Here is an 8,884-nt window from a genome sequence, read left to right on the forward strand (position 1 = left end):
GGCCAAGGAGGAGACTTGAGGTGGGGCTGAGGGATGCCTTATCCTTTTGCTTCCAGAGAGTAAACAGGGTGACAGTCTGGTTGAAATGGATGACCTTGAGTTTGTGAGGGCACCATTCTTTAAAAGATATTTTTTTGCCACATTGGGTCTTTGTTGCTTGGTGCAGGCTGTTTCTAGTTGCAGTGAGTGAGAGCTGCGCTTCACTGTGGTGCCCAGGCCTCTCATTGCGGTGGCCTCTCTTGCTGCAGAGTACAGGCTCTCAATGCATGGGCTTCAGTAGCTGTGGCACATGGGCTTAGTTGCTCCACAGCACGTGGAATCTTCCCAGACCAGGGATCAAACCCTTGTCCCCTGGTGGCACCATTCTTAAGGGCTGTGAGTACTTTATAGCATGCAGCCACCTGGGGAAAGAAAAAGTTGTACACTCACTAATTTAAACCAAATCTTCCAAAGCATGTGGTAAGCGGTAGAAGACAATGAGGCTGGAGGAGTCAGGATAGTAAAAATTTTATGAACTTCTGGAGTTGTGCCAAACTTTTAAGGAATGGTTAATCCCTATTTTATAAAAGTTTTTTCCAAAAAAATTAGAAAGAGCAAAAGCTGCCCAGATCATTTTATGAAACTGGTGTAATCTTGGTTCCAAAATCAGTAAAGACACACCAATAAATGAAAAGAATAGGCTTGTTTCAACTGATTTAACTTTAAATCCTATATAAAATATCAGCTAAGTAACCCAGTCATATATTTTTTAAAATATATTTTGATCAAGTAGGGTTTATCCCAGGAATTTCAGTTTGGTTCAGCACCAGAAATCACCCCATTAATAAAGAGGGGAAAAAAATCATACAATTATCTCAATTGGTGAAGAAAAAGCATTTGATAAAGCTCATTACCTATTTATAATCCAATAATAACTTAGCAAACTGGATATACAAGAGACTTTTTTAACTTGGTAAGGGTGATATATCAAAAAACTTAAAGCAAACATTATTAAATGTCGTACTTAATAAAGAGACTTTAAATGTATTCTTTTTAAGATCTGGAAAAGAATAAGGACTCCAACTCTACTGCTAACTTTCAGTATGTAATAAGGGAAGTTCTAGAAAAAGCTAATTGTGAAGAAAGAACAAGAGAAGCATTAACAGAGATAAAACAGTCATCATGTTGTACACCCTGAAGAAACTAAAGCTGAAAAAGACACCTGTACACCACTGTTCACTGCAGCGTTATTTACAACAGCCAAGACATGGATGCAACTTAGATGTTCATTAACAGATGAATGGGTAAAGAAGCTGTGGTACATGTACGCAATGGAGTACTACTCAGCCATTAAAAGGAATACATTTGAGTCAGTTCTAATGAGGTGGATGAACCTAGAGTCTATTATACAAAGTGAAGTAAATCAGAAAGAGGAAAACAAATATTGTATATAAACGCATATATATGGAATCTAGAAGGATGATCCTGAGAAATCTGTCTGCAGAGCAGCAGTGGAGATGCAGACACAGAGAACAGAGTTATGGATGGGGGCAGGGGAAGAGGGAGAGGGTGAGATGAATGGAGGGAGTAGCACGGATACATACCCACTGACATGTGTAAGTAGAGGGCCAAGGGGAATTTGCTGTAGACTCAGGGACTCAAACTGGGGCACTGTAATAGCCTAGAGGGGTGGGAATGGGTGGGCGGGAGGCGGGAGATTCAAGAGGGAGGGGACATATGTACACCTAATTCATGTTGGTACATGACAGAAATCAAACCGATATTGTAAAGCAATCATCAACCAATTAAAAATAAATATTTTTAAATAAACTATTGTCATATTGAATTGATAAAGAAGGATGGAGATATATCTATATCTCATATATATGAGAGATATATGATATATATCACATCTTCTTTAATAGAATACTATTCAGCAATGGCTGAATGAAGTAAGGCCATTTGCAGAAACATGGGTGGACCCGGAGATTATCATACTAAGTGAAATAAGTCAGAAAGAGAAAGACAAACACCATATGATATCACTTATATGTGGAACCTAAAATATGATACAAATAATGCAAATGAACTTGCTTACAAAACAGAAACAGACTCACAGTCATGGAAAACAAACCTACGGTCACCAAAGGGGGAAAGGGGTAGAAGATGGATAAATTGCCTTGAAAAACAAAGAGTAAAGAGAAGCAACAGATAAAGACTCTTAAGAGAAAAACTATTCAGAGAATTCAGTAAAATCGCTAGATATATTAACCTAAAATATAAATCTGTAACATTTCTCTTCAGCAGCACTAACTAACGTCTAGTTACAATGGCAGCAAAAGAGCCTGTACAATACCTAGGAATGAACTTAACCAAGAATATGCAAGAAAACCTACGAAGAAGACCTTAAAACTCTAATAAAGGATATATAAATTAACCTTAAGAAATTAAGGGAAATGTTATGCTCATGAATAGAATGACAATACTAGATAGGAGTCAGTTCTTTATGAATTAATTTATACATGCAATGAAATCCCAATAAAAATTTCAGATATGTTTTCCAGGAACTTGATCAACTCATTCTAAAATTAATACAGATGAACAGGATTAAGTCAGCCTTACAAGAGTAAAAGGCAGCACGCTACAAAGTCATGTAAAAAGCCAGACAGACAGAGAAAAACAAAGAATATTTTGCATAAAAACAGGCCAATAGAGCATAGGAAAGAACAGAAAACTCAAAATCAGACCATGATGTGAGGCATTACACATAAATGAAGACGGGGCAGGTTAACCGTCTTACTTGATGGAGAAAAATGAAATGGGATTCCTGCCTGACACCAAATAAAAATGTACACTGTAAATGACAAAAGACTTCAATGCGAAAAGTAAAACTCTAAAGTTAATAATTGAAGAAAGTATAAAAGAGTATCTTGGAACTTGGGTTGAGAGAGGAACTCCTTATACAAAACCTCAAAAGCACAAACCAGAAGGAAAGAAATGGATTAATTTGTTGATGTCAAAATTAAGGATTTCTGTTCAAAAGAGGATACCATGGACAATAGATGATATGATGGGAGCAGATATTTATAAAACCTAAAAATGATAATGAATTACTCTGAAGAATATACAAGTAAGAATATACAAGTAAGTCATGTAAACCAAAAAGCAAGAGACTTCAGTTTCCAATTGGGCAAGTAAGGAGATTGAACTCTCTTTGGACCTGTCAGAGAATTTAGGACACAGGGCAAACCATTGCTTCAAAAAGTGAAGACACAGACATGTGGATACTCACAACTTACCAGAGCGAAAATTCATAGACAGAAACCTCCCTGAGAGCCAGCAGTAGGAGAGGCAAGCCTCAGCTGTGCCTAGTGAGCTGCTGGAGGCGCCATATGGACAAGTCTGAGATTTAAAACTCCAGGAGGGGCCAGTCTTACAGGGACATCTAAACTTTTGTGAGTTTTACCTCTAGGAGCTTGACCAGGTTCTCACAGCAACTGTCATGCTTCCAGCAGGGGGAGACAAAAAGTAACCATTTTGAAATATATCAGAAGGTTCCAGTCTTCCTAACACCCCAGAAGAGGCTCTTTTACCTGAGTGTAATCTGCTGGGGTTTTAGCAGAGTCTAACCAACGTGAGGCAAGGAAAACCCCAACTCCAGCCAGCTCTAGCCGTCCTGTGTAGTTGAACAGGGGGAAAAGACTGAGAAGCGCTTGTAAAGTTCACAATCCAGAGGTACAAGGTCACTAAGAAAGTGAGACCTGGACTTCCCTGGCGGTCCAGTGGTTGAGAATCTGCCTGCCAATGCAGGGCACACAGGTTTGAACCCTGATGCTAGAACTAAGATCCTTCATGTCCCAGAGCATTTGAGCACATGCACCGCAACGGCTGAAGCCTGCATGCTGTAGAGTCCATGCTCTGCAACAAGGGAAGCCACCCCAGTGAGAAGCTGCACACCACCAGCCACCCCTGCTCGCTGCAGCTGGAGAAAGCCCATGGGCAGCAGTGGAGACCCAGTGCAGCCATAAGTTAAAAGGCAAAAACAAAATCCTAAGTCCTTATCATAGGACTCTAGGACTCCCCTTCCCACTCCCCCTTTTACCAAATAATGACAGGCTTATTTATTGCAGTTTCTTGTATCCAATACACCATGAGTGATTTTCCAAAAAATTATACTGCATGCTCAGAGGCAAAAAAACAAAATTTGAAGAGACAGAGCAAGTATAGAACCAGACTCAGATCTGGCAGAGCTGTTGGAATTATCAGACTAGGTTTTAAAATAACTATGATTATCATACTAAGGGCACTTAGATGGATAAAATAAACAACGTGCAAGAACAGATGGGCAATACAAGCAGAGAGAGAGAAATTCTAAAAACGAATCCCAAAGAAGTACTAGAGATCAAAAACACTTGAACAGAAATGAAGAATGCCTTTGGGGACTTCCCTTGTGGTCCAGGGGTTAAGAATTTGCCTTGCAATTCGGATTCGATCCCTGGCTGGTGAACTAAGATCCCACATGCTGCGGGCAACTAAGCCCACATGCCACAAGAGAGAGCCCACACACTCCAACCAGCAAGCCCACATGCTCTAGAGACAATGCTCTGCAACGAGAGAGGTCCCCACGTGCCCCAACAAAGACCCAGCACAGCCAAGATTGGACGTGGTTGCAGAAAGAATCTCTGAACCTGAGGATATGTCTATAGAGACGTACACAACTGACAAGCAAAGAGAAACATGGCTGGAATAAAGCAGAACAGGATGTCCAGGGACTGAGGGACAACTACAGAGGTGTGTCGTTGCTGTTGTTTAGTCGCTAATTGTGTCTGACTCTTTTGCAACCCCGCGGACTGCAGCCTGCCAGGCTTCTCTGTCTATGGGATTTCCTAGGCAAGAATACTGGAGTGAGTTGCCATTTCTTTCTCCAGGGGATCCTCCTAACCCAGGAATCAAACCTTCATCTCCTGCATTGGCAGGTAAATTCTTTACCACTGAATCCCCAGGGAAATCCCACAAAAGGCGTAACATACACATAATAGGAATGCTAAAGAATGAGAGAAAGAAATGGAAGAAATATTTGAAGCAATAATGGCTGAAAATTTCCCCAAATTAAAATCAGACACCAAAACACAGATCCAAGAAGCTCAGAGAACACTAAGCAAGATAACAACAACAAGCAAACCTACGTGCCTAAGCATATTATCTTCAAACTGCAGAAACTCAAAGGTAAATAAAAAATATTGAAAGAAACCTCTACAGAGGAATAAAGATCAGAATTACATCTGACTTCTCAGAAATTATGCAAGTAAGAAGAGAGTGCAGTGAAATATTTCAAGTCCTGAGAGGAAAAAAAAAACCTCATCAACTTAGAATTCTGCATCCTGAGAAATTATCCTTCCAAAGTGAAGGAAAAATAAAGACTTTCTCAGCCAAACGAAAATTAAAGGAACATGTTGCCAGGAAACCAGTCCTGTAAGAAATGTTAAAAGTTCTTCAGGGAGAAAGTGAATGTCTTAGTTGCTCAGCTGTATCCCACTCTTTGTGACCCCGTGGACTGCAGCCCACCAGGCTCCTCTGTCCATGGAATTTTCCAGGCAAGACACTGGAGTCATTAGCCACTCCCTTCTCTGGGGGATCTTACCCACCTGGCAAACCCAAGTCTCCTGCCTTGAGGCAGATCCTTTACCATCTGAGCCACTAAGGAAGCCTGTAAAGAGATGATACAGGTCAGAAACTTAGACCTACATAAAGAAAGGAAGAGTGTTAGAGAAGGAATAAGTGATGGTAAAATTTAAAAGCTTTCATTTTCTTATTCTTGACTGAGCTAACGTGTATGTGCATGCATGCTAAGAGCCTTCCATCGTGTCCAACTCTGTGTGACCCTATGGACTGTACCCTGCCAGGCTCCTCTGTCCTGGGATTTTCCAGGCAAGAATGCTGGAGTGGGTGGCCATGCCCTCCTCCGGAGGATCTTACCAGCCCAGGGATCAAACCCACGTTTCTTACGTTTCCTGCATTGGCAGGTGGGTTCTTACCACTAGCACCACCTGGGAAGCCTCCTTAACATGTACCAGTTTGCTCAAAATAATAACAGCAATTATGTACTCATTGATTATAGCTTATGTATAATTGAGATGAATGACAGTAATAATCCAAGGCATGGGAAGAAGAAATTAAGAATAGTTGGCTAGTACGAAGTACTTGCAGTACCTATGAAGTGGTGTAGGGACATTTGAAAATGAACTTAGATTAGTCAAAGTGTATATTGCAAACTCTAGATAACCTCTAAAAAATGTTTAAAAAGAAGCATAACTAATATGCTAAGAAAAGAGAGAAAATGGAATCATGTAAAAATGTTCGATTACAACCACAAAAGGCAGACAAAAATTAGAGGACAAAAATAGGAACAAAAAACTAGGGTAACATATAGAAAACAGTAGCAGATATAGCACATACTAATCCAACCATATCAACAATCATTTCAAATGTCAATGATCTAAATACACGAACTGAAAGACAGAAAGTGTCAGAATGGGTTAAAAAATATGACCCAGTGATGCTGCTTATAAGAAACACACTTTAAATATAAAGGCATAAACAGTTTAAAAGTAAAGGAATGGAGAAAGCTATACCTTAATAGCATCAATTAGGAGAAAGCAGAGAAAGGCATGGCAACCCACTCCAGTACTCTTGCCTGGAGAATCCCATGGACAGAGGAGCCTGGTGGACTCCAGTCCATGGGGTTGCAAAGAGTCGGACATGACTGAGCGACCACCACTTTCACTTCACTTTCATATTAATTTCAGACGGAGAAGCCTACAGAGCAAGGAAAGTTATCAAGGATAAAGAGAGGCATTATATGATCAAAGGATCAATTTTCCAAAAAGACCTAACAATCCTTAACAAATATGCACCTAACTGTAGACCATCAACACATCCGAGGCAAAGCTGATAGGACTGCACGAAGTAACAGATGACTCTACTATCACACTTGGAGGCTTCATCATCCCTATTAGAAATAGACTGACCAGGCAGAAAATCCATGAGGATACAGTTGAACACAAAATATATCAATCAAGTGGGTATAATTGATGTCTATCCAACAACTTCAGAATATGCATTCTTCTCAAGTTCATACAGAACATTTACCAAGACTGGCCACATTCTGGGCCATAAAACACACCTTAACAAACTTAAAACAGATCATACGATATCTGCCCTCAGATCACAGTGAAATTAAACTAGAAATCAATAGCAAAGATAGCTGGAAAATCCCAAGATAATTGAACATTATATAACACATGGGTCAAAGCAGAAGTCTCAAGAGAAAATTTAAACTATTTGGAACTAAATGAAAATGAAAATACAACTAATCAAAAGTTGTGTGATGCAGCAAAGCGGTGCTTAGAGCAGTGCTTATAGCACTGATGTGTGTGTTAGAAAAGGAGAAAGATTTAAAATTCATGATATAAGCTTCCATATTGGGAAACTAGAAAAGGAAGAGCAAATTAAATTCCAAGTAAGTGAAACATAGCAGGTCCTATAGAAAAAAATGGGTGAAGTTTATCAACAGGCAACTTGTAAAAGTGGTCACCCAAACAGGCAAATGAATAGAATTATTAAGAATTAGAACCATTAATAATGAGAAGTTAAATTAGGACAAAAATGAAATATCACCTTCCACTTAGACTGGCAAACAGTGTTGTTCAGTCGCTAAGTTGTGGCTGACTCTGCAACCCCGTGGACTGCAACACTCCAGGCTTCCCTCTCCTTCACTATCTTCCAGAGTTCGCCTAAACTCATGTCCATTGATTCAGTGAAGACTGGAGAAGACTCTTGAGAGTCCCCTCGACAGCAAGGAGATCAAACCAATCAATAAGGAAATCAACCCTGAATACCCCGTTCCCCCTCCCTCCTTCCCCACCAACCTCAGGTGCCTCCTATTGGTGCTTCAGCCCTGACCTCTGGGAAGAGCAGGCCTTAGGGTCATCAAGGGCTTGGAAACCAGTGAGCCCTGGACCTGTCTCCTGGACAGGGCAGACACGGATTGGTGCTGGCTACACTCTTCCAGGCACCGAGGTGCCTGCTGGTGCTATGTCCCAAGAGCCATAGCGAGGAAGGGGAGTTGGGAAACTGAGGGGGTAGTTAAAAGAATCTTGAGATCAGATTTCTCTTATCCTTTCCCCAGCTGTGTCCCCTCTGGTTATTTATTTACTTAGTGCCAGGAGGGCACAGCAGAGAGCCCTGATTTTTAATAAATCCTGAATTGTATTTATTTTTTTTTAAAAAGGGAAGGCATTGGAAGGACTGATGCTGATGCTCCAATTCTTGGGCCATCTGCGAAGAGCCAACTCATTGGAAAAGACCCTGATGCTGAGAAAGATTGAAGGCAAAAGAAGAAGAGGGCGATAGAGGATGAGAGGGCTGGATGGCAAACACTGGAAAGCTGGAAAATGCCAAGAGTTGCAGGCATGTGGAGATGTAAGCTCTTTCATGTGCTGCTGGTGGCAGTGCAGAACAGTCAGCCTTTCTGGAGGGCAGTCTGGCAGTACATAGACAAATTATCAATGGATATATGCACAGTCTAGGACCCAGCAAATCAACTCTCGGGTGGATATACCAAACAGACGATCACATAGGTCCATTAGAGAATATGGATTAGAATGCTCACTGCTGTGTCATCTCTGAGAGTGTGCAATCATAGACATCCATGGTCCATCTGTGGGGGAGTAGGCGAGTAAAATGTGGAAGATGCATGGTCCATCTGTGGGGGAGTAGGCGAGTAAAATGTGGAAGATGCAATCGACCTGTGTATTGTGCAGCAGACGGAGAAGCAAGGGGTTAGACGCATACCTACCAACACAGCGGACCTTAAACCAGTGCTGAGTGACAAAAGTGAAAAGCA

The sequence above is a fragment of the Ovis aries genome, chromosome 7, assembly GCF_016772045.2.
Source record: "Ovis aries strain OAR_USU_Benz2616 breed Rambouillet chromosome 7, ARS-UI_Ramb_v3.0, whole genome shotgun sequence".
NCBI lineage: Eukaryota > Metazoa > Chordata > Mammalia > Artiodactyla > Bovidae > Ovis > Ovis aries.